This window comes from Dufourea novaeangliae, unplaced genomic scaffold (assembly GCF_001272555.1).
Source record: "Dufourea novaeangliae isolate 0120121106 unplaced genomic scaffold, ASM127255v1 scaffold25, whole genome shotgun sequence".
Taxonomy (NCBI): Eukaryota; Metazoa; Arthropoda; class Insecta; order Hymenoptera; family Halictidae; genus Dufourea; species Dufourea novaeangliae.
The window spans coordinates 1,826,614-1,854,026 of record NW_015373901.1 but is presented as its reverse complement, the minus strand read 5'-3'; the positions used below and the strand labels follow the sequence as shown (position 1 = coordinate 1,854,026).

Below are 27,413 nucleotides of genomic sequence, written 5' to 3'. Positions count from 1 at the left end.
AGTTTGTTCGACTCGCTAAACTAATTTGTACACGGGGCTCGTACACGTATCATCGATAGACACACCACCCTGATCCCCTAATTGCAACAAGAGGGGAATCAGACGAGTGCTCTCCTCCCTCTATACATATACAGGGTGTCTCAGCTAACTCCATCAGCTCGAATAATGACCTAACGATACACTTTATGAAAATTTTGAGGCGTAGAACTTAAATGGCATCAAGGGGTGCATCTAATAAGGTACGTGTTTCTTTTTGTGGGTGGAGGCATTTCAGAGATTCGAAGGTCACGTTGATTTTTTTTAACGGAATGACCTATTTTTTGTACCATGGATGGATAGAGTACCAAATTCTGAGTCAAAATGTGTTGACCTTCATTCGTCCTAAACCTAGGCATTAGATAGCTTCAAAATGTTAATATGTTCTTGTGAATTATTTATGTGTCATGTATTATACACAAAAATACAACGAAATATTTCTGTGATAATTTTTAAATAATTTAGGAATGAAAGGATTGAGGACACTTGCAGCAATTGGGATATTTCCTTAAGCAATTGATAGACATAAATATCTGGTTATTACGCCATTGCACCTGGATATCAACGACAGTGAACAGGACGCGTGTCCGTCGTACAGTCGAGGCGGCGGGCCCACGTGAACAACACCAGTCGTGTCGGTTCTGTCAACCGTACGTCCACGCGTGCAGCACGCGCCTGCCTCTGTATCAGCGGCCCGTAAACACCGGAAGATTTATCGGCCCGGCTGCAAAATGCATTTTCACTCTGTGCTTCCGCGGACAAATTCGTCGTTCCGTGGCCGCAATAAGGTAGCCCATGCATTTGATGCTGTATCTAGTCGGGGCTCTATATGGCGCTTTATACTTTTTATCAATTTAATTTAAATGATTAATATTTTAAACGAATTCAAAATACTGGAATGGAAAAAGGTTTACAAATAAGTGGAAAGAACAAAAATTTGTTTCCTAATTGTAAAACAAAGTATTTTTTTTGTAATTTTTAAGAAAAAATTGGAAAATTCGTCGAACAAACCAAAGGAAAACAAGCGAAGTTGACGCTTATAACAGACACGCGTAGAAGATACTACCAAACGCATTCTGTTAATTGGTGTGTACAGAAATGAATCAACATGCGAATGAACTTTGATTGTGTGTCGGATAAATAAATGAAATGGTTGACTTTTCGGTCACCACGACTGGGTCGCATTACATTAAGGGGAAACACCACTGTAAAATTAAAAAGAAAATCAATTTTCGTAAAGTTTAACTCTTTAAAAACAATGTCTGAAAATTTCAAATCGATATTCGAAGAATCTACAAAGATATAGTGCATTTTGTTTACATAAATAATTTCAAGTCATACTTTAAACGCATTGTTCTCGAAACGACGATAAGTATTCCCTCCAAAAATTAAAAATTAAAAAAAAAATAGGTCCGTTTAATATCGATATTTCGAGAATTTGTTTCTCGGTATGAAATCGACATAACAGTACAAAATTAATACAATAAATAAATAAATAGTTAAATTTGCAAATTCTTTAAAATAACAGTCACGAAGTGTACGCTAAAACCTATAACATGACAAAATAACATCATTTTTTACGAGAAAAATGTGTCAAAGGGTCAGATCAGGGTTAAAAAAATCGATTTTTCAATGGTATTCCGCCTTAAACGAGAGACTATTGTTAACCGAAAAAAAGCAAAATTATCGAATAATTATATACAGAATAGACTCGTTTACGTTTTCTCCTGGGGCGGTGTTTCAAGGGAATTGTATCACGATCCCATCGTCCGGTCGCAGTGGGCATCCGATTTTAAATCAATTTCGCCCGTAATTGCACAGAAGCCGGTTTGATTACGGAAGGAAAAGGCGATGGAAATTATCTCAGCGGGGCCCCCCTCCCCCTGAACCACGCCGCGCCGCACGCCCCCGACAATTTCAATTTGACCCTTTGGCTGTTTCCTACTTGCCGCGCCTCATTTGCGTTACATTCAACCTATGCGAACGGAACAGTGGTAACCACCGGTGCTCACCTTATCCTTTCATTAAGTTTGCCAGCCCACCGCAGGCGGGATACCCTTGGAGGAGGAGGAGGAGGGGGGGGGGGCTTTCCAATCTACCGAAATAACATTTTCTGCTGTTACGAGGAATCCATGTAAAACGTTGATTTCAACGAAATTACAAAAACGGAAGCCATCAAGGGTTTAACATAGCAAGGGGTTCGCAACTTTGTTTGATCGTTAACGAACGAATAATTTCAGAAACGCATAGCGGAAAAGGTGTTCCCTTACTTTCTCCTGCTACAGTAATCATGATTTTGACATACAAAAATGTCTATAATTCAGAAACTTGACTTGTCGACCTCTATTTAGTAAGGCTTTTTTACTCTGTACAGTGTGTTATATGTACTATATAAATATTGAATGGTTTTAACACTCTGTATAGCAGAAGGATCAAGTATCATATTTTTATGCGTTTACAGGAATATCAGTCATGGAAACGAAAAATGCATGTCAGGGAACTGAAGGCTGGTCTAGGTCAAGAAACTGTTTTTATGGTCATTTTTAAATACTTTGTGAATAAAAGGATTAACAAAAATCGTGAATTGTTCATTTGTTTAAATAATGTATTAAAAAAAATAAATGTATAATTACAGTTAAGACTGATTTACTCTAGAGATTATCGATGAATGAGTCGAAATCCGCACGTTATTTCTAAATACTAGCATAAAATAAATGTAAGTAACTATAAATATACAATTACAAACATTTAATAACGAAAAATAAAAAAAATAAAACTGTAGTATAGATTTAAGGGTTTGGGCGTTACAGAGTTACAGATCATCGTCGAACAATCGAAGTGAACAGCTCTGAACGAGCAATTTTCTTTTTCCATGTTGTCGTTAACGAACAGCGATGTGTTTTTTCTTTTTCCAACTGAATTTTCTTCGTGAGGGAAAAAGAGAGGCAACACAAGCTCGTAATTTTCCGTTCACGTCTGAATCGACGCGAATTCGACTCCGGGTTCATTGGCGCGTGGAACGTATCACGACGATCATGCTAATTTATTAACGATTCTTGTTCTCCCGGAACGTTCACCACTGTCACACGTGCGGAGGGACACACAGAGGCAGGCGTGGGTCGATGGAACACTCTCGCGCGCGCACAGGTGTCACTTTCACGCCTTCTTTGGCGAGAAGTGCATCCAACGTGCCACGAGTGGATGTGTTTGTCTGTATATACAGGGTGTCTCAAGGTCGACTGGTACAACCGGGCAGATGGTTATTTATTTTCATGCATGTACATATATATGTATGGATTAAAATAAATAAATAACCATTTATATACATACATATAACAATAAATAAATAAATAACCATCTGCTCGATTACATTACCCGACCGTGAGACACCCTGTATACAAGGTGGACCACGAAATGTGATCAGCTTAAATTTAGATTATTCTACTGTTAGCTGTTCGATCGGAAAAATTTTGCCATGCCTAACCATCGGTGAAGATGCCATAAATAGAACTAAGCAGTCGTTTTAATTAAGACAAACGATAGTTTCTTAATGTTTCTTTGGTTCAGAAGAAGAAAAATTATTTGTTATGATGCTTGCTGAGTTTGTCTCAGTGTCCGTTAAAAGACGGGCGTATAAAAATTATAGGTTTATCTATAAAAAAAAGAACTGAAGGTGACCTTGAAAACTCTGGGAAGAAAAGGATTAACAAAAAATTTGGTACAATCATCTTAAAGCTCTCCTTGAATCATGTTATCCCAATCAAAAAATTGTTCGACCGAACAGCTAGCAGTAGAATAATCTATGCTGATCAACGTTTCGTGGTCCACCTTGTATATACGAGAGGCGAGACACGGGAGACGGTGTCGCCGGATCGCGTTACGACGGAATGAGAATCCTCCGGGGCAGTAACCACAGAGTCTCAATCCTGCCAGAGGATTTTTATGACGGTGAGGATGAGGAACCGGCTGTTTTCCAAACGGGATGCGAACGATGATACCAGGCTGTTTCTAAATCACCTGTTGGATGTTCGCACACGGGTATACAGGGTGTAACAAAAATAATGCAGGTTCTTGAAACGGGTCACTCGTGAGATAATTTGGAACAAGTTTTTCTTTAGCAAAAATATTATCCGAGACTTTGTTAACGAGATATTAACAAAAAAACTCCGGCCAAACAGAAATAGAAGAATCTGTACTTGTGATTTAATGCAAAGATAATAAAATCTACAGTTTATTCAAGAATGCCTTAGTAAGCAAATTCAGTGTAAGTCAAAAGTAACCCAGACTTGTCTGACCGTCCGCTGTACGACTGTTAACGTTAATATATATTTTTTTCGCAGAGAGAAGGTTAAGCTTTTCCCACTTTCTACCGTTAATCGAACACGAGCAACGCGTTCCACGGAGAAGTTCTCGAGATACACACGGACCAGCGATTAATCCGAGTGACGTTATCGGCGATTCGCGATCAGGATTCCGCGAACGCGTTCACGGGGCAATCCGGGCTTTATTCAGCCGCGACAGGAGAACAGCAACGGACCTTCCGCAACAGGGAAACGATTTTCTTAATTAGCGACCGGCCACGGTCAGGTGCAAACCAGGAAGTCCGAGGCGCGGATATTTCTTGCGATCGCGGCAGAGATCGTGGCCCCGAGGGTTAACGTCGGTGATCCACGCGGATTTTGTGTTAGTAAGGGAAACTCGAGACAAACGTAACACGCAACGAATGTAACAATTGTAACACAAATGTCAAATCGACCAAGGATCGTTTCTTTAGATTTTTATTACACGGTTTTGTTTTAGATTAGTTTCTCTGTTTGTCCAGGTTAAATCTTGAAATCAATTTTACTTTTATCAAATTTACAATTTCAATTTTACCTGAAGCTCGGCCGGCAGACTCGCGCTCTGATTGGTCTGGAGTTTTTCGTTAATATCTCGTTAACAAAGCCTCGGATAACATTTTCGCTAAGGAAAAAGTTGTTTCAAATTATCCCAGGAACCCCTCATTTTCGGAAGTCGAAGCTATGTTGCGACACACTGTATACATACTAGTCTATGCACGAACATAAGCGACACGCGTGGAGAGAGCCTGGTCTCGCCATAGGTTTAGCGCAATTAATGCGTGTCACCTTCGTAGCGGCGCGGCGTGTCGACAGCGGAACGTACACACATAAGTAAATCGAACAACGCCGCGCGTCCCGAACTCGTGTACACCGTGTGGAACCGGTTTCCAGTGGCATTTAGATCGCTGCCTCGACGATGCATGCGCACCGGTCCCCGATCGTTCTCGGTCGAGTAACAACAAATTAACAGGTCGTTTCGCCGGGTTCTGTTTCGTTTGCCCGCAGCCACGGGAAAGGAAATATTTTGAATCCATGGACTAAACTGTGGATTTTGTACATTTCTTGTAATTGTGAATACGTGAAACACTTTATATCGTTCTAAGTTGTCTAGTTTTTAATATAATAGTCTAAAAATGATATTATGTTCATATTTTGTTCCGAACGAAACAGTGCAAAGTCCATCGCATAGGGAGATTAATGCAAAGTTCACCATTTCTACACACAGACACTTGTCTTAAATCCATTCAATAGTTCAGAGATACATTTGGAATAAAATGACAAAATTACTCTTGTTGTCCAGGCGCGACCCCGAGTTCAGGACAATAATCGCAAGGTCCCTGTATACTATTGCGCATAATTCTTTCTTTTTTTGTATGTTTTCTTTTTTTATGCTAAAATATTTTAAAATATATGAAAATTACGAATATGTTTTTTGTTTCACCTACATTTTACTTTAAATAGCAAACGCAATTTTTTTTGTTTAATGACGAGTATACTCTGTTCCTATAACTGTCACCTCAAAAATTAAACTAATCCTTACGTACTGTAACAATTCATTTGGTACAATAGATGCAGGTTGAATAGTAAAATTGCATATCCTTCTTCACTATGATTTCTCCATCACTTCCTTCTTACGTAGTCGTGTTTTTAACGCTCAAATTGTACTTTCATTTTTCAACATTAATTTTTAAATACCAGGTATATACAAGTGCCTTGTTTTTATGTAAATCAAAGTACCAATTTAATAATGACATTTTCTTTGTACACAATTCGTTATTATTAAATGAAATAAATAAAGTGGCACTATCACGAATACTGGCAGTAATCGGGACATTTACCCTAGTAATGTTAGAATAGTTTCACCTGTTAGAGCCACGGACAAAATATTGAACAGAAACAACCGAATTCCATATTCCCGTTCATCCCGTATCACGGTTATACGACCGAACCGAACACAGATTCTCCACGCACCAGCGGGGCCATTTGTTTACCACGAGAGATACTTCCGTCCGAAATGCTGAAAGCTTTCGAATGCTGCCAGCGTAAGAGGATTTCCAACCCGTTTGGCACGCGCTTATGATCCAGGGGGCGTACGTCATTTTCTACCTGCCGCGACGGTTACACGTGTACCATGTATATGTATACCTTGGGCGTGCACGAGATTTCCCGTTCACTGCCGACTGACGCACCCCTTTCAGTTTCCCACGCGTAAAGTAGCCGAATATGAGACCTTTTTTTAAGCTCGCATAATTCCCGATTAAAAATAGTTTCGTTGAAATACGATACACGTTTCAAATGTAAGATGTTTAGAAATTATAACAAAACAGATAGAGTTCCATCATAATGAAATAAAAATGAAAAGTATGCGAAAACATGAATTCGAAAACTGGTCGCCTAATATGAGATCCAGGTTTCATCTTGTCAAAACTTATTTTTGCTGTCTTTTTTCACATATTGGGCATATAATATTAATTGCGTCTGCACCGTAAGTTTTCATGGGCGAAGAATACACTTATAATCGTAATCTAAATCAAAAACGGTCACGATAAATCACGAATCACTGTGATAAATCACCGTGATTAGGAACGAACAAGATCGAATCATTAGTTATTCACAAGTAGCAGTTTACGCCATCTCTACAGTGATAATCTCGAAATAATCAATTAAAACACACTCACGTAATATCGTTGTTCCCCCTCTCTTCGTCCTTTTACAGATTCTGTAACAAAAGGAAACATAATACTCTTAGTATATTCCAAGAATCGAATTCGAAGAATTGAAGAAAGCCACGGGAGGGGGGGTGGCGACTATTTCGTGGATAAAACGCGTTTACACGATCCACAATCTGGATTACGGGAATAAAGGAAAGAACACCACGCGCGTGTTGGACCGCGAAACGGAACACAATGGCGGGAGCAAAGCGAACCGAATTGTAATTTCACGGTTTTTCTCCCCGATTTTCCGTCCCCGGTGCTGTCTGAATACGATTCGCGTCGTTTAGATCTGACCCCGCGATTCTCGGGGCCCATCTGTGATTCTGTTGCGCGTGCCTCGCAGCTACGAAAAAATTGCAGTCGTTTCCTCGGAATTACTTTCACCGTATAATTTCACCGTGGACAGAGACGAAGAAGTTGTTTCCCGTCGGTGGAATCGGCGGCGTAAACGGGGATCTAGAAATGGGGCAAAGGGTAGAGCTCGCAGAGAAGAAAGAGGTGGTGAATTATTGTAGGTACAGAGAATGATTACAAGTTTTGTTCGTGTTATTCTTCAAAAAGAACTACTTGCTTTCAATTCAAAAATATCAATTTTGTAATGGTTACTTTTGAAAATTCACGAGCACAGACATAGTTACAGTAATTAAGGGGTATTCCCCATTTGGAGGGGCAATTTTCAAGCAAATTTTTCATCTATGTAACTATGGTCTGTTTTTCGAAAGATGATGCCTGGGAGATTGGCCTGCCTCAAAGCGTGGCCTGTGTAAAATTGCGAATATGTTTTTTCATTTACCTTAATTTTACTTTAAATAGCAAATTCAATTTTTTTCTATTTAATAGCGAGTATAGTCGTTATTAGATAAAAAAATGACATTTTTTTAAGACGGGTTTACTCGACATAAACATCGAAAAGGTTAACTGTTATGGCCTTTAATTGCCACAAAAACTATCACAAAAATGTCGTTTCCTTTCTGAAATGTTCACTGTGCCCGTGTTCGCAGCCGGGGAATACATTTCTTCGTTAAAGCATTAGGAGAAGAGAAGACCGACATTGGAATTATAGGGCGTCGCAGCGTGAATCACCGCTTCCCAGATACAACACGTCGTACCGCGACGCGGTTTCGCCCAGGTGTGTGCAAGAAACTGATGGCGAAAACGCCTCGACTCGAAGACACGACAAGAAACTCTTGTAAGCTCGTCGGTCCGAGGACGTGTACAACGAAAGCCTGGAACGACGGAGGAACGACCGAGAATGGAGATTTATCTAGCGAGCTGATTTTCTGCTCGACTCTACAACGCGTGCCGCTAATTTAATGGATCATTCCACTGTGACGACCTGAAAAAAATTACCGTTATTTGGATGCTGTTCTCTGTGACCAAAAGAATGTTTTTTACTAAATTGAAGTTTTATGTATTTATTAACACTTTAATGTCGAATGACGTAGTAGTACGTCTTTTCCAAAACAAAAGCTGAGAGTCTCTTCATGAAGTTTAATTTTTCGAAAAAACTACCTGAAAATTTCAAATCGATATTCGAATAATTTACAAAGATACAGTACATTTTGATTAGGTACGTAAATAATTTCAAGTCAAACTGCCAACACGTTTGTCTCGAAACGATATTTTCCAAACTGGCGGATACTATAAGTCTGTCAATTTTTCTTCAATCGACTTGAAATTCTAACAAGATTCTTAAAACAGGATTACCTTCAGTTGCACCTATAGATTTTGTGATCGAAAGTAAAGTTTTTGAAATGCACTCGAAAAACTGTCCATTTCTTTGCGGGTTTTCGAAACTTTGTTTTCGAAAGCGCGCCATGTTTACAAAGATAATATATTTTTTAAAGCCGTGCGTATAATAGAAACTAATTTCATGTAATTAATCAAAAATTGTTTTACATTTAATTTCAGGGCTGTTCTTTCAAAGTTACACATCCTGCCAGTGATCTATGTTTTTTTCTCAGGTCAAACAGATTAACCGTACATAAGAATTCCTGCATGCTCCCCTTTAATTGTTTTTTTAAATCTCTTATAACATCGTGCTAAAACTCAGTAATAAAATTTTTACGTGTAAACTGTAAATTATTCCTGAAAAAGAAATTCATGGAAAAGGCTTATTTTCCCGGTCGTCACAACGGTGTTTTCCCTTAATACCCTGTGTACCTGGTCCAAAGTGATTATTCTCGACACCTCCATGTATATTCAGCACCAGCCACAAAGTGAATTCCCTTTTGAATGATTCAGATACCCAATTTTCGGGCGGGCGCTAGACTACTCGAGCACGAAGAGGCCAAGGAAAAAGCATTCCCGACGATAACAACGAATGGCTGAAGCGGGGGATGAAGAGGGATTGCAAGGGGGGACTGTTTCGCTATGCAAAAGCGGCGAAAAACACTTAACGGCGTTCGCTCTCCCAGCCTGTCCCGACAGCGACAACGAAATCACGAGATTTTCATCTATAGGATCGCGTTGCTCCCGCGAAGATCAACGGGGGTCGACGAGGGAACGTTTTCTGGCCGGGGGAGGGTCGCCGTGATCCATCATCCGCCACGTGGACCTCCCCCGTGCATCCATCAGGGGCAAGATATTTCGGTGATGGCTGTCCTTTTCGATGAGTAGGTAGGGCAAAGGTGTCTAAAACGATCCCTTTATCCCATTATTTAAAGAACAGTAAAGTAGTTTTTGTAAATTAGTCTATCTATCTGATCATTGGCTTAAATAAAATTTAGCTACGTGATCAATTATATTTTCTATTCACATTTCTTTGAAGGCATACTTAAGGATCATTTTATACCTACTGATACTAAATACGACGAACATTAAAAAGCATTTTAGTTATTACATTTTATTTAAATAAAAACAACTTTGACGCGTTGTTTTTCTTTCATACCGACGGGGCGTTGTTGTAACTAAAATAAAAAACAATAATATAGCGTATAGGTAAAATGATTCCTGGGATCATTTTATCCTACTAGAGAGAGATCATATGACCCCAAACACCCAACTCACATTCTGTGGTTGAATATAACATCAACTTATTACATGCGGTAACGAAACATTAATTAACTTATTATTGAATTGTAGTTAAATCCGCGCAAGAAGCAGCTGTCACATTAAAACGTTTAACTATAAAATACGAAGACGATCATTTGTATGGGACGAAGTTACCCCCGATTCTGTCAAAATTTACTCCACCTTATGGAATGATTCTGAAAGGAGACACGGTGCGTATAGAGCGGAAGGGAACGGTAATTGCACAATAATTAAAGCGGGGAGGAACAAAGGACGAAACGGTGCCAGGGACTTATTCACGCGTCCCACCACAAAGGATTTCGAAAAATAATGTAACAAAAATTGCGGTGTGTCCCCGTCAGGTCCGTGTTATGCGGGATGGAAAAGACGTTAAATTAAAATGTAATTTCGTGCGAAAAACAAAAAAGAAAGATAAAAGAAAAGGACTAAAGAAGAGCAGAGACCGAGGACGAGAAGAAAAGTGCAACGTGGACACGACACCGTTGATGGTGGAAAAGTAGAAAATGAGCGTCGTAAAACGTTACATTATACATACAAATAGCAGGCCGTTAATAGACGTAGCCAAGGGGAGGTGAGGGGGATTCCGCCGTCCAGCGTCGCGGGAATGTCATTGCGGGGCCGGTTATCCAAATGTTTGCCCTCTTTCCAGTAAAACGCGCCCCTAATGGGGTCGAAGCTGTTTTATTTCTAGCGGCGGTTTTCTTCCGGGTCTCTTGGCCATTTAACGGGACATTAACTATTCTTCCTCTTCGCAAATTTTTGTATCAAATTCCACATTATTTACAAAATTCTTGTTAAGGGAGGAGCCTGCTGTAAACAGCTAACAATGAACGAATTTTTGAGAATTTCTTGTGAAGAAATTATTAAACCAATAATCTTTGAAACTTCCAGAATACGTTATTGTACAATTAAACGAAATATAACAATTTTTATTTTCACGAAAAATCCATAAATTTTATAGTTATAAGGACTTACGTGCAGCCCGTGAGCAAACAAAATGTTAACAGGACCGAGCCTACGATATATCCTGGAAGTTCTATTGAAGTCGGAGACCCGAAGTTGGTACCCTTTTTTTGTGAGTCACTTTTCAGTACCGCGCGTTGTTACCATAGGATATAGAAATATAGACTACGCGTTAAAAGCTGGACCAGCGTCCCAACTTTAGAAAGAAACGGGTTACTTCCGGAGGACTTGCTATCTCTTTATAATATAGCTGAGTCAACCACTCCAATAAGGTCAATGTCCCTATTTCTAATCACGTCCCGATTTCTGCCCAGTACGTATATTTTTTGTTTAAAGCAAAAAGTTAGGTAATAAATTAGTTATAAAACTAACAAAAAAAATTTCGGATTGAAACTTCAAGGGGTGGTTCCACCCCTTAAAGTCACGTCTCAGCCGATAAAAGGAAATACCTATCCCTTATTTTTGACTGCTCCACAGACATACGAAGTTTCATCAAAATCGAAGGGAGACATTTCCGTGCCTTCCCTTGTTAGATTTAAAAAAAGCTGCCATGTCCTCTGAGAACACCTATCCACCTTTTTCGAAACTTGGGACACCCGTTTTCAGGAAGATACGCAGTCTATATTTCTACGTCCTACGGTTGTCATCAAATGGTGTCAACAGGCCACCAATAATATCAACGCCAATAAGATATTTCTGTGTCAACAGTAGGGAACAAATAAGATTATTGAACACGATCATTGTACAACAGGCTCGAAGCAGCCAGCGATAATCTGTCCCGCAAGAGGATAACCGAAGGGAACGTTTTTCTTTTTTTCTTCCCCCCCCCCCCCCCCCCGCGGATCCTTTATCCACCGGGCAAGGAAAGCGCGCTCGCGGATTGATTAACTGCCGTTTCCGGAAGGCACGGTCTCCTTTCCCAGCCCAGTGATTTATCGTTCCCCTTATACATTGTAAAGCGGAACGCGTCCTGGCGCAATTACACAGCGGGCTTAGTCCCGGTAATAAACCATACTTTGTATTACCTAAGCTCAAGAATCCGCCGGGCGGATCCTGACGATAAGCCTGATTTACGAGCGTTACGCGGCCATCGAAGGAGAGGCGACGCCACGCGTTCCGCCGCCGATTTTCCGTCGCGCGGAGTATGTATCATTTTCACGAGGATTCGCGAATCCAACTTTCATAATAATTTACAGTATCTAAGACCTCGATTATGGGTAACTGAGGAAAACAAAGAAATCGTTTATTTGTTATACAACATTCTCGCGTGTGGCATATACGCAACGTTGCAAAATTACAATAAAGGTTCCATGAGAGTTGGACAGGAAGTTCCTTGTGAAAGTTTCTACTTTATCCCTATTACGAGGGTCTGAAACATTTCCCCTGTTCGATACTCGATCGCGACGCAGACCCTGGTTTTTGACAATAATCAATGGAACACTGTACTATGCTTTTGTAGAGTGTACTCGTCATAGCTTAACCCTTTACGGTCGAAAGTATTCTTGGTATTTAAACTGTCATGGAGCCTTTACTATGTAAAACCGTTTTAAGTCTCTTGTATGTATTGACTGAATAATTGTAAGAAACAATAATGAAACATTCATGTACATGAACGTATAGTGTTTATCTGTAAAGGGAAATACACTGTTTTTCGATTGGCTGTAGTATAAAATACACCTACTTGATTTAATCTGCTACTGACGAGATTACACGGATGGTTTTATTTAAAAAAGAACACTATTTCCGATGTCACTCCAGACGTACACTGAACTGTATAACTGTCTTAATAGTGTCGAACTGAACTGTCTTATAATAGTATAGTAATTAAACTGAACTGTCCGTAGCTGAGCGAGGGTCCTTATTGTATAGTTTTTCTTATCTGTCGATTGGAGTGGGGGTATGACGTCATCTTTTGGCAGGTAAGAAAGGAGGATGACAAAAAGTGGCGACATTACGGTTCCTCTATTTCTATTGACTATCAAATACACATAGATTGTACAATGTAACAATTCGGATTTGTATAATTGTACTAGAAACGAAACTGAAGACATATGCAAAAAATTACTATTCTAACATATTAGCGCCTAATATTGCAAATTCCCAAAAATATCCGCAGCTTAACGAACACCATTGAATGTATACTAAATTAAATAGTGTAATGCAATATTGATATCTATAATACACAATGTTACATAATACAAACAGCCAAAAGTCAACATAAATTCCGATAAGAGCACCATTATAGAGTCTCACTAATGGTAAATCAAACAAATTTTGAAATCCGAACATTTTCGATGGGTTTGGCTGTTGCGTAATATTAATAACCAGAAAATGCCAGTTCTTGTGTACACAGCGACAGTCTCGAAAAATTCACGATTACCTTTTTTTTTTTTTTCACGAAACGCCTGGCGTGCTCGTGCACAACAACATGTATGTACCAGCGATTTGGGTAGCCTGATTTCCCCTTTTTTGCAGGTAGTCTAAGAAAATAGAGGAGGCGAGATAACGGTGGCATCGAGAATGGCGGTTCCGGGATCAGGGGATTTCCCCTGGTAAATTAAGACCTCCCAGCCACCCTCCGTCACGGCGCAGAGCCTCGAGATCGAACCCTTGAGCAAACACCGTAAACGCGAGAAGGCCAGGTAGGCTCTTGGTTACGATGTTGGCAAAGTCCGACGTGACTTCGATAGCCTGGTTACGTCGTTTCTTCCGATACCTGATCAATGCTTCTTCGCCACAGTGCTCGAGTTTCCCTTATTTCTGTATTTTCCCCGTGTATACACCCAATTAACAGATTAAACCGCTAACTGTATCTGTCTGTTACAATGGACGCCTAGATTAGTGACAATATATGGAACGTTTCTATCTTGCCGATTAGCAGTACGAAACTTCTTTAAATGATATCCAAATTCAAATATTCGAACAAATTTGTTATTGTAACTACGAAGTTCATTATTTAACGTGAACACATTGCTAAAGAAAGAATAAAAATTATCCAATTGAAATAAAGATTTGACATAAAGTTAGGGGAATAATATGTCATTCCATTTTGAAAAAAATAGTATTCACATCGAAATGATATACTTGGAATCTGGTAGAATCTGTAACAAGATAAATATAATTATATTCCTAAACAGTTTTTTTTTATACGAATTATCTTATAGAAAACGAAGACAAATAGAATCATATTAATCTTATTACAGATTCTGTCATGTTCCAAGTAACAATGAAACTTCGTAACAATTTATGAAACTTCTTAATCCGTTTGCTGTATCTATCTACTACAATGGACGCCTACTTTATCACGGTGTTCAGTGCCGAGGAGCCTTCGAGGAGACATCGAGGATTTACTGTATACAGGGTGTTCGCGATAATTTTACCATCGTTTTTTTCGCAAATGCTAAATTAGAAAAAAAAACCGAATAGGAAGAACTTGTACTATATTTTACTAGTCATATGATAGCCTATCTAAAGCTTTTGTATTTTTAATATTTTTCTAGAAACAAAGGCGACCTTAATTTAAAAGAAATAAATCAATACTTATTGGTATAACTCCATATTTCAAGAAATCAAAATCTTGTTCGCAGTGGGGGGAGGGGGATGGATAAAGGCCAATTTAACCGAACATGATAACGCTTCAACGAATCCCCATCGGCGGTCGATTTCAATGAAAATTCAACTTGGTACGATCCTATTGTCGGCAAAAGTTTCCCCCGATCGGTCGCCACAGGGCTCGTGCGACACCAAAAATTACACACTTTCAACGGAGCGACGGACACGCTCCAACGAACGACTTTTCCGATACGTTGCTCGCCCGGCTAATGGGCCAGGACCATTTTCGCCGGAAAATTCCCCTGATCGTCGTTTAGTTGCGTCCCGTACGGGGTAGAGGTTACCAGCGCCGGCGGAGCCATTAGTATCCGGCGTACATCCGCGCTGGATCGCAGTTTCCGGTGGAATCGTCGGTTGAACTGCAGACGACAGCGAATTGATATTCTTCTTTAATAAGCCGGGAATATCGTGCCCCATTACGATTCGTTTCGTACGATCGATTCGTGCGACGACGACGACCTCACCGGAAGGGGGGGATCTTGGTTCCATTCGGTCTGTTCTGTGACAGATTATTCAGGGTAATCGATACGTGGAGAATATGATTCATGTAAATTCGCAGATTTAGGCGCTAATATACAGGGTGTCGCATCCAGACTTGGGCAAATTTTATTTGACATGAAAATACGAAATAACAATGTGAAATACTTTATTGTAGAAGTATATTTTCAATACTGATATTTGAAAATAAAAATGTTATCGATTCATTTGAAATAATAGCAGTTCGGTAAATCAGCGGGTACAATTACCCGAGTGATTCAGTTCGAGGTGCTTTCTTACCCGTTTGTGATACGAAGCCGTGTGTAAATAAGTTTCTCAGGCGGAACGAGATCTTCCGCTCGTTTCCCGGTGAAAAACGAGTCCGGCGGAGTTGAACGGAGGAAAGAAAAAAAGAGAACGGAATCAGGGCTTTCCGCGTTAGGATGTCGAACCTCCGGCGCGTCGCGGTTCGAGATCACCAACGGGGCACGACGCACGACTACTGATCTCTAGGTATACAGGGTGTCACCTAACACTTTCGCCTAAAATATCTTAGTTGTTTCAAATGATTTGAGAAAATGTTTACACATTAACACAAAATGGTCAAATCACACAAGAGGCGACTTTCCGCAACGTTTCAATGTTTAGAGTAATGCATGAACATCGTCTTCGTATGTTAAATTATGCTTTTAGAAGAATAACTCGGCGGTCATTTGAAGGCCATTATATTTATACAGTAAATACTTATTCTCGCATGGAAAATGATATTTCGATTACCTAGGCATCCTAACGATGCGATAGAGGTGGGGGAAGAGGGGGTATTTACAGCAAGGACTCCATATAACGTGGTACTCGTATAACGCGAATTAAAAACTAACAATATATGCAATGAAAAACTCTGTTTAAAAGGGTATACGAATACTTTTATTACCCACTACATATAGGTATTTTATCGCCTAATAAGTTCATGTAACCTCTTCTCTCATTCTATATAAAAATCACCACGTGATAAAACAATCCTGTCATATCGAATTATTTCACAATAAAACGGACGACGTCCGACCATTAACGACCTAGAAAAAAAGAGTACCCATTGAAACTTAATACTCTAACAAGGGGTTTTCATGAAAATTCTGTCTCCAAGTCTCGTGTCCCATTCAGCAGTCGTCTCTCGAGTGTATAGTATAGGAGAGCCCTACAAAAGGCGATCGGTCAACAATACAGAGGGGGACACATCGGTGACCTAGATACCCGTCAGAAACACATTTCTCCTGTTTGGACGTCGCGACAAAAGACCAGATCGCGCGTCCCTTTCGACCTCAGATACAATCGCGAGTCGACATTGGGACACGACGCCCGTCCTATACAGGGTGTTAATTTTAACTCGAGCACCTAAATAATTTCTGCTATTATTTAAAGCAAGAAAAAATGACTAAATAGGATATTACATGGTTTTAACCAGTTAAGTGTGTTTGACGTGTATACACGTCGAACCAAATCTTTATCACGGTGCGTTCGACGTGTATACACGTCGTGAGAAATAAAAAATTACCATTGACTATAAAATCTCTAAATTTTAATGAAATCCAATAAGAATATTATTTGATGGAATGTTTCCTTTATATTACCAATAGAACTGCTGAGTATTTTATACAGAGGGGGTGGTGGGATGATAAATAAAAATGAAGTTCTTCCTCGTTTTTCATAAAACTTATAATAGGACCATTTTGCCCTGCGTTCGACGTGTATACACGTCATAGCCTGATTTTAATTCCGCACACGGTGGAGGGTTTTTAAAACTAAATTCCACGCTTAACTGGTTAAGGCGTGAATCTGATGGTGATAAGAAAAATCCTGCAAAGGTCATTTTAACGGTTTCTTCACGGTCATCGTATTAGTTTTTGCTTATTAACATGTACTTTTTATAACGCGATGTGGTAGTCGACGTCAAGATAAGTTCAACAACCTACACACCATGACACCATGACCTTGAAGTGACCTTCAAGGTGAAGAAATCAGCTTTAGTTTGAAGAATGCAGAAGTAAGTAAACGTAATAAGAAGTAAAAAACATTTTATCATCGCCAAATGCACGCTCAAAACGATGTACATCCTATTAGGCATTTTTTCTTACTTTAAATAGTAGCGGAAATGATTTAGGTGCTCGAGTTAAAATTAACACCCTGTACAGAGTTCCGAAGATACTAATAGACGTTGTCGCCCGGTTGCGAGACGTCGACAAAGGGTCTAAGATACACACATCTGAGATTCCGCCTCGAAAATGCTCGGGTCCATTAGCCGCGAAACGTATCGGAGGAGGATGACGGGGATGAAAAAGGAATTCCGTGACCCGTGTGCACGTTACCCGATAGGAAAATAATTCTTGCCCTTCTACCTTTGTAGACGGAAGCGTCTGCTGGTTACCGTACACTCCAGTTCATAAGTAGGGGAGACTAGGGGTTGGAACAGGGCTTGAAACGATTCCGAAAATAACTGTTTAAAACTGTGAAATAAATGAATGCTTCGATCGGAGTACTCTACGAATTTGCAAAACTTTAACAACAAAAAAATTGGAAATTCCGGGTTATCGAAGTTCCTTTATAAACTGAACACCCGTGTTTGCGGCAATTATTCTTCCTATTCACATATCTAAACCGTAGATTTTTCTACAAAATGAAAGTTCACGAAATGACTCATAAACACAAGAACAAGAGTATTAACTTGTTTCTTCCCTAAAGTATATTATTGGGTACAGAACAAAATGCAGAACTCGTATCTGGTGAAAATTTTAATGTTTCCTGTATTTCACCGTATCCTATCGGCTATAACTGCATCATATCCACAGTCTACACGTAAACAAAGATGGCAACCGCGTTCTACCGCTTATACTACACGCGGATACGAAGTAATAGAAGTGGACCGACATAAATAATTCTTACGAAATATCGCATCGCTTTCTTTGCCGCCGACCAGGTGTCTCGAATAGTTACCAACGGTAGTATACACCGGAAATATGTACGTATATACACTTGATATGTTTGCATGTGCACGTGTGTTTCTACTCGCCGTACGTGATGCTCGCGTACCGCGGACCGGAAATACGAAACCGGGACGGAAAAACATATCGAATGGCGAGTGGAGAGAGAGCGTTGCCCCGTCCTTTGCTCGGTGCCACCTGTCTTTCGTAAGTGGAATTACAGATTCTTCGGGGACGATGTACACCCACGAGCGAACTCGGCTTCCGCTAGAGGAAAAGTGGCGTAGAAAACACGTCTCCTCATCACTTCGTAAGTTTATTTTAAGTACTGAAATAAATGTTAAACCGAATGTTAATTTGGTACAAGTTTCAGTAATTCCCGATACCAAGTGGTAGGAAGGTCTTCTTCCACGCCACATTTTCCCCTAGTGGAAGCCGAGTTTGCTCGTGAGGGTACACGTTGCCTCGGGTTCGCGGGGTCACGACGGAGAGTTACGACAGAGAGAATCTGATGAAATGGAAACCGAAATCACAGACGAGGTATAGGAGTAGACATTTCATCCAATGTGTTTTTGCGGCCCACTTTTCTCGGGTTACGTACCCCATTTCCATGTTAGTGTCACTACCCATCGCTGATTCACCGTTCTCAAAACGTAGAGGTCGCTAAAATCATTATTTAGTGTCACTACTTCGGGGCTTCGTGATTCTTACTTTAAAGAATTTCCAAATTTAACTATTTATCACTTCATTGTATTAATTTTTACCACTGCGTCAATTTGACACCGAGGAACAAATTAAGTTGGGAAAATGTGGGACGGGTGAGGGTTAATAATTTCTTCACAAGAAATACCCAAAAATTCGTTTTTGCAGACTCCTCTCTTAATACTGTATAGCTTTGGGGTCCACATACGTATTCTATCATTCTACAAAAGATCGATAAAATTGAAGTGGTACAATTGGGGTCCTTTTCTTGTAAAAGGGCTAAACTTTTTACATCGATTTCTCCTCTCCAAAACGGAGAAATGATTTATTTATACGCGCACCGCGGCCACCGTCGCGGAACTACAATTATGAATGACGTAGCAACAGCCATTTTACAGTGACTCCGTCGAGCGATCCTTTCCGACACGGTGATTACACGCGCATCGCGCTTTTTACCGTGGCCATTGTTGCGATTCAATGACGACACGATGACCGCAATCGCAGTCGGGCCTCGCGTTTCCGCGTGGCATTCTGTTACGCAACGCGTCGTATTGTACGAGCTTTTATCGGGAAACGGGCTTTATTACGCGTTCTTCGCTTCACGGAGAACAACGGCACAGGGACGACTAAGAGAGGAGGATTCCTCGATCATCAACTTCGTCTGCGACAGAGTTGAGCTAAATGCAATCTAATTACAAAATCAAAATCACAATCACAATGTAATTGCAATGTAATTTCAAGACAATTACAACGTAATTGCAATTAACCACATAGACTAAGTTTACAATAAAAATTACAATGTAACTGTAATTTAGATTTTGTAATTAGATTACATTTTACCCAACTCTGGTGTGCGAATAGTTACCATTTAACGGCGAACAAAGACAACTGTGCCTCACAAGATCTCATAATTGTGAGCCGAGTTAACCGTAAAAATCGAATTCTAATATCAATTTTTGAATATTAACCCCTTGCGCTCTTGCTACCAGTTGTACTGTAAACATATTATCTTGTTTTATTTTACTAAAAAAAAAAAATTGAATGTATAGCTAATACCGTTACTTTGATAAGTTCCGTACGCATATTCTCTATCTGTTATTATCATTTTGTAAAAATTCTGAATATAATTTGTTCGTTCTCCTTTAGAACTTTAGTTTAGTGAAATCCATTGTACAGTGTGCAAGTGCAACCGTCGAGCGTTTTAATAAACAATGATTATTAGAAAAGCTGTTGCATTTTCCCCAAGTATCGTAATTTACAAAATATCACCTAAAAATCCCTGGAGTAGATTACCCACAGGTGGCAAAAATCCACGAAGCGCAAAGGGTTAAAAAATGTTTTCAATAGTCTTAAAACGATTATTGGTTCTTGATTTTATATCGTTGATATATCGTTAAGTAACAATAAGACTTCGATAATTTATCGATAATCGATAGTCGCACCTCCAATGTCACCGCGTCCAATCTGAAATCGGGAACCAGGTGTCGTTTGCGATTCCAGAGAAGAAGGGGTTGGGACCGGATGGAGAAAAAATTGAATCCAGGAGGGATGAACGGTCGGATTGGCCAAAAAGGGGGGCGCGCAAGCGTTCCCCCAGCCTGAATACATTACCGGACACACACCACAGATATGTGGGCCGATTTCGTATCAGCCGTTGCTCCTGAACGATCCGATAAGTTTCGCCGTTGAATCCGCGAAGTTAAGCGGATTGGAGAGAGCCGGGAAAGGATTGCCAAAGCCGCGCTGCGACCCCCCACCCCTAACTTTCAGGCCCGTCGAGCTCAATCTGTAATCTGATATCGATTGAATTCCCCTACGATTTTTTTTTACCTTCTCTCCTTTTTACCAATGGCGTGCTCTCTCTGTCTCTCACTCTATTTTTTTTTTTTTTTGCTCCCAGTTGAACGACCCCGGCTTCCGTCGCGCTTACACGACACGGAATATCGAGGCGAAGTGAGAATCGCACCACCGACTGCGACAGAGATGCTTCTCTGTCTCTCTATGGTTGAAATCGAATTGTCCGACTGACGGAGCGTGACTCCCGTCGCGAATCAATTAATACCTGGACAGCTGATCGTTGGAGAGGCATCGAATTGGATGCCATCGATTCGTGATTTTGGGGGGTTGGTAATATCGTGTATCGTCGCCGTAAATGAAGACTATGTGCACGTAGTACAGACTCCGATTATTGGCTCGAACTCGGGTCCGTAACCGAAACCCCAAGAAATTACGTTCCGCACGTTTTACGTGCAGAAATTACGCGCAGGTTTTTTCCGCCATATTGGATCCAGAAAAAGTACCGGAAAAATTTGGGAATTTATGGGACATTTATGGGAAAATATGAGATAGTCACACATACAGAGCGGTACCGATTAATGTCGCGACACTTGGCGTTTGGGATCGATGCGTCATTCCGACGATTCTAACTTTTGTAACATTGTATTCTTTTACACTCGTGATCACACTATACATATTACCAGAAAAATGCTAGTACATAATTACTTTCATTTCGGTACTATATCAGTTTCGGTATAACTTTGCTAATATAATACCAGTAACAAAATAATACCGGTTTTAAATAACTTCTTGCAAATATCTTGAACATTATAATAGAACAGGAAAACCGTAAAATTACCGATTAATATTGGTAAATATACCGATATTTTCATAATACAGGTATTTTCATATACCGGTATTTTCGTACTTCGGTTTCTATAAGGGATACGAAGGTAGAAACGAAAAATACTGGTATTTTTTGTTTCGGTAGAAGTCCCTAATCCAGACCTGCATTAGACTACTTCGCTTGGAATGACCCTACCGATACCGTTATTTTTATTATATCCTAACAGAATAATGAGTTTACTGTTCCATGTACGTGATACAGTGTCGGGCAGATTCCATAAAAGCTCGCGGGCAAATGAAAACGACACTCGTAATTGTGCTCAAAGCGGCGTTTGAATTTGAAGAATAAACAAGACCGAGAGAGTAATACCTCGGGTTTTACGATGGCAAAATTGTTTTACATTCACTTTCCCTCGACGGCAATTTCCTTTCGATTGATTCTCCTCGATTCAAGGGTGTTCAGTTCACGACGTCGACGTTCGACGACGACGATGACGACGTGGCGCCATTAATAGCTAGAATTCTCCGTTTGAGCATCGTCGACGCTGAATAATCGAAACCGTGAACGATATCGCCGGAGACAGTGAAACCACCCCCGTCGTCGTGTCGTCGCTCCGTTTCCCTCTCGTTCGCGTCACAATCGCGGCGAGCGGTTTTATTGTTCTTTCAACCCATTTCCCGATTATTCGACCAGTCTACAAAAGGACCGTAAACTGTGTTCGAGCAAAAAATTTCAATAAAGGGTGCCCTTGTTAAATCTTCGACCTACGATTAGTTAATCTTTGGTCAACCGAAACCGAGTCGCTTTTGATTCAAATTCGCGTTAAGACTAGGTTTACGGGACGCGTCATTTTGAGGCATTTCGAATTCTTTCTAACCTCGAAATTCTCTATGTGGTATACCTATCTCTATAGCTATGCATTAATTTCAGAGGTCATAAATTGTGTATTATATAAAATAAGTTGTTTTTTAAAGAAAATCTGCGGGTTCGTTGATGCGTGCCGTGGAGATACCTACACGATAAGCGCCCCTAAACCTAGTGTTAACGGAGAGAAAAGTCCTTTACTGTTTTGTTATCTGAAGCTTCATTTTCGACATATTAACAGATAAATGAACTCCAATCAGCTGAGCGGTCAGCCACAAGTACGCGCAGACACAGTAATGATATACATGTTGCGGATTGTTCCATCATTTTGGGACATCCTGTGTATAAAAGAAGTCCTGATTGAGTCATCAACGCCCAGCTCTTACCGTTTAACCTAGGAACATGAAATTTTAGAGATAGCTTCACCTCAGGACGTTGACATCAAATAAGAGAGGATTTTTCGAAATTCAACCCCTAAAGGGGTGAAAAGGGGTAAAATGTACTTTCTGGAAATCTTTACTATCTCTTAGTCCCAACAAGACATCCTACTGCTTTTTGTATTTTCTTTTTTGCAATCTAATGTAAACATTTTGTTTACAAAATAATTTTACCAAATCCTGAAGTCTACACAAGCGAAGCCGCGGGGAAAAAGCTAGTGTAGTATACATAAATACATAGCGTGCTTATATTTTTATAATAAATTTCGATCAAATGGTGTTCAATATCTGACAGGCAGTTCTAGAGTATACGTATAATGAATATTCACGGTCGCGGTTGTACGAGGGGACCATAGGAAAGATGAAAGACGATAACGTTTTTAGGAATTGTAAATTAAAGGATAATCAATTTCCCGTGCGCGAAGTTCCTCGAAAGAAATTACATTTTTCTCTCGATTCCGGGGTTCTTTTGCAAAAATTATCACGCATCGTTCCGACTCGTCCAGGGGGGCTCGTCGGATGAAACGAAAGTTCAGGTTCCGTTTGAAAAAGTTATAACGTCGTTTATTAATATTCCACGAGAAATATTATCTTCCCCTTGATTCGAGGTCCCACCAGCGCGGAGACGTTGCCGAGCGTCTGGAGTTCAAGTTCTCCCAACGGTTGCAATATTAATGTTCCAGGATAAATTGGATATGAATATTTCAGTCTAGCGATCTGCGGAAATTTTCTTGGGTGGGAAATTACGTTAAAAATTTCATTCCATCGGTCTGTATTCTGATATTCTGCCCGAACAATAGCCGCTTGAAACATAAATTGCCCGATAAGTCACTCTGACGTGTCTTCGAGCACTTGTAAAGTAGAGGCGGTACAAGTTGACTGCTCAAAGTTTCACTATTCCCCACCATACACAGCTCGTCATTTTTTATAGTATTCTTAACACTTAAACTACCACTTCACCCACGTATGGTTGACAGAACTTCTGGTTCACAACTGGAAGTTAATCGTCACATTAAGGTACCGAATAAAATGAATTTAGAGAAGGCTTGCAAAATTCCAAATGGTTAATTTAATAACTACATGCTGTGATAAACTTAAGTTTAAAAGTCATTACAACAAATTCCTTTGACCTTATAGAATGTTCATGGAAGCTGTGGTCTAGCAGATGATGTGTGAATACATTGGTTCATCATTTTCTTGTGTAAACAGATAAAAAGTGAACCGTCACCGTCCCCAATTGTCACTTCATGACCTACATTTCGGGCTGAACTTCCTGTGAGGAACCCTCCAGTAGCGGGAACGACGCGGAAGTATTTAACGTAGAGATTCTGCCGCGCAGTTATCGAGACTTTATGGTATTCCGTTTCAAACATACTCTGCGCTTAACACCAGAGCCTATTTCGGCTGACTTTCAATTCATTCCGACGCAATTCTTCGATATTTGATTTCCTATTACGTGACGGTCACCGGTGACCGATGCAGCGTTAACAGAACGTTCTGTATTAGTTACTGGTGACCAACTGTGTTGTGAATAGCAGTCTGTTGGCCACGGGTTACTAACGTGGCACGAATACAAGGTTCTGTGACGGTCACCGGTGACCGATATAACAGTGAACATGCGAATAGCACCAATATCATAGTTTGGGTCGACCAGAAATGAAACTTCCCCGATTCTGAATCGCGAGCAATTAACGTGGTCCTCTCAATTCCGTAACAAACCGTCTTGGTGGTCCAGTCCAACGCTAGCACGTTAACTAAAACCTGGGATGTTTCATCGATGAAAATATAGTTGTCCCATTAAACAGCTCCGGTAGAGACCGATGCTTTCGTTCGCGAGTTTCTTTTCCTGCCCGGACGAGTTCATTACAGTTGCAACGCGGCTAACAGGATTTCAGTTCTGGCGTCGTAACGAGCTCTCTCTCCCTCTCTCTCTCTCTCTCTCTCTCTCTATCTCTCTCTCCCCTTTCTCTGTCGAGCCGTAATTCAAAAGTTGATTTGAGTAGCGCCAATTTATTGCCCCCGGGGCGACCGACGGTCCTGAGACTTTTCCCCGCGGGAGGAGACGCCGCGTCGGCTGCCTGGACGCGAAATTCCGGGAGATAAGGTCGCTGGAAATTGCATTAAACATCATAGGCACGTGCCTCGGAATGAAGAAAAGAGTTTGGCGAGAATAAGGAGGGAGGGGAAACCGTCGGTTCGGTTGGACGACAGAGGCTATTCAGTTTGGTATCTGTACGAACCCCCTTTTCAGGTACATTCTAATGTCCACGTGAGAGTTATTACCGGACTGTCGATTTTTATGCATAATGGCATTCTATAAAGTAATTTATTCAGGCCAGGGGTAATCGTAGGAATTTCTTTTCTCATTTAAGGATCTTCTTGAGTTCGGAATAAAATAGGGAACTCGTTGCGTCTGATGTAAGTTGTTTTTTTATTGCACTTCGCAAAGCCCTATAGGCCAGGGATGGGCTAGTTCTTCGATAATAAGAGTCATATACAGGGTTTTCAAAATGAGTGGACAATAATCCGCAACATGCATATTCCTCGTGCAAATACAAATCGAAAAGTCCTTAACCATTTTGTAATCTGAAGCTTCTTTTCCGAGATATTAGCAGTTGAACGAAATCCCATCAGCTGAGCGGTTGGCCACACGTGCGCGTTGAAACAAGAGAACTTACGAAGCAGAGGCCAGCTGGGTCGCGCGTACGCGTGGCCAACCGCTCAGCTGATTGCAGTTCGTTCAACTGCTAATATCTCGGAAAAGGAGCTTCAGATAACAAAACGGTAAAGGACTTTTCGATTTGTATTTGCACGAGGGATGTGCATGATGTCTTATGTACTTTGACTTGTCCCATTATTTTGGCACATCCTGTATAATACGTTTCATACGTTTTTGAATGTTCAAGAAGTAAAATATTCTAATATTGGTACATGCTTGTACTACTATAGATTATTAAAATAAAGATTTAGAAAAAATGGCTATGAAATCCAATATTCTTACGGGGACCGCATATAGCTCGCGAGCCGCAGATTGCCCCCCGTTGCTATAGGCTATAAATGCATAAAATCCGCAGTCTAGTTATTATCGAGGGTAATACTACCGTCTCCATGTCGATTTTTTTATCGTGTCTCTATCTTGAAGCCACGTGGTGCACTGGTGTTCCAAAGTATTGCACGCTTGCTGACTCATAGTGGACACGCACGCGAACTCACGGCGTCTGTACTACTCGAAATGTGAAATTGCGTTACATAACAGTCGCGGTGGTGAATATATTTAAAAAAATAAACAGATAAATCTGTGTTCTTATTATTCTAAACTTCACCCTCGAAGCGACATAATTCGGCACCAGAAGCCATCCATCGTCGCCTTTCAGTCAAGAACGCAGAGTACAGTAAATCATCGATGAGTGTTCGAAGGCTCCTCGGCACTGAACATTAAATATTTCATAAACTAATGATCATATGCGATTGAAACAAGCATCATTGGCTTTAGATATAGATATTTATATATAATTTAGAAGAAACGATTATTGTAACGACTATAGAGGAAACGATGTTTTTTTTTTTACGAAAAAGAGCGTGATATCACGGTAACCGGTGTCTATTTTGACTCCCAACAGTACCGTCCCCGACCGTTGATATTCCCTGACACTGAACAGGAGACTGTATAATAGCGACGGAACAAGAGTCGCTTATGGAAATACACACGATTACAATGTACACCAGAGCTTCCCTGTGATTACTACGGTCGCTCGATAATCACTATAGTAGTCGACGACTTCTCCAGGAAAGGGGCGCCATTACACAACAAATTGAAGCGATACACTGGCGCCCCGTAATGGCGTCCGTAGACTGAACAGACTGGAACTAGAAAGCCGCCGTCCCTGGTTGTTGTTGTTGGAACCGTGGCGGATGAGGACGTTGATGACTATATTGATCCGGCATAAAGCTCTTAAATCGTTGCGAGCAATATCAATTTGGAATAAAATTACACATATTTCATTGAACATGATAACGACTGTCGACGTTTGGAATCGTTCTGTGAATGAATACCGGTTTACATGTTGCATATAGACGTAAACCGGACCAATGTGGTCGTGCATTATTGTAGGTCTAATGCATACCAATATGCTGCTACATTTCAGGAAACCTAATCTAGATCTAGCCAACGTCAGCAGAATAACACGTTCGTATTGATATGACCCAAGTTGATGCGATGGTGTAGTCTTAGAGATTTGACGTAAACCAATATGGTTGGTACAATCTTGTAGAACATTTGCTGAATCGATTATAGGTGCAATCTAAAAATTTTGCCATACTCGGTTGGTGCTACATTTATACATTACTGAAGACACTACCCTTCTTATTTGAAGCGTCCATTTTACTCATTCGCTTGTAACTCGTAAACTACAAAAGATATCGAAAAAAAAAGTTTAGATTATGTCGGTCACCTGTGAACGATGCGGCGGTGAACAAATTAACAAATATTCTTATTGCAAGTATTACATTTATTCTGAACCTTAAATGTTAATACCAGCAAAATAGTATTTCACGTCGACTCAAAGAAAACGAATAATATACATGTTTACTAAATTCAGTTTGAAATCGTTATCACGTGTCTGCCCCGATGTTGAAAG

At 40.4% G+C, this 27,413-nt stretch overlaps 1 long non-coding RNA gene across 1 annotated transcript in view; it reads right to left on the bottom strand.

The window, feature by feature from the left end:
* The window catches only part of LOC107193727, a 124,316-nt gene that overhangs the window by 15,072 nt on the left and 81,831 nt on the right, over positions 1-27,413 (bottom strand). The window contains exon 3 of the long non-coding RNA XR_001516331.1: positions 7,055-7,095. This is a non-coding gene — a long non-coding RNA (uncharacterized LOC107193727). The remainder of the gene's footprint in view (positions 1-7,054; positions 7,096-27,413) is intronic.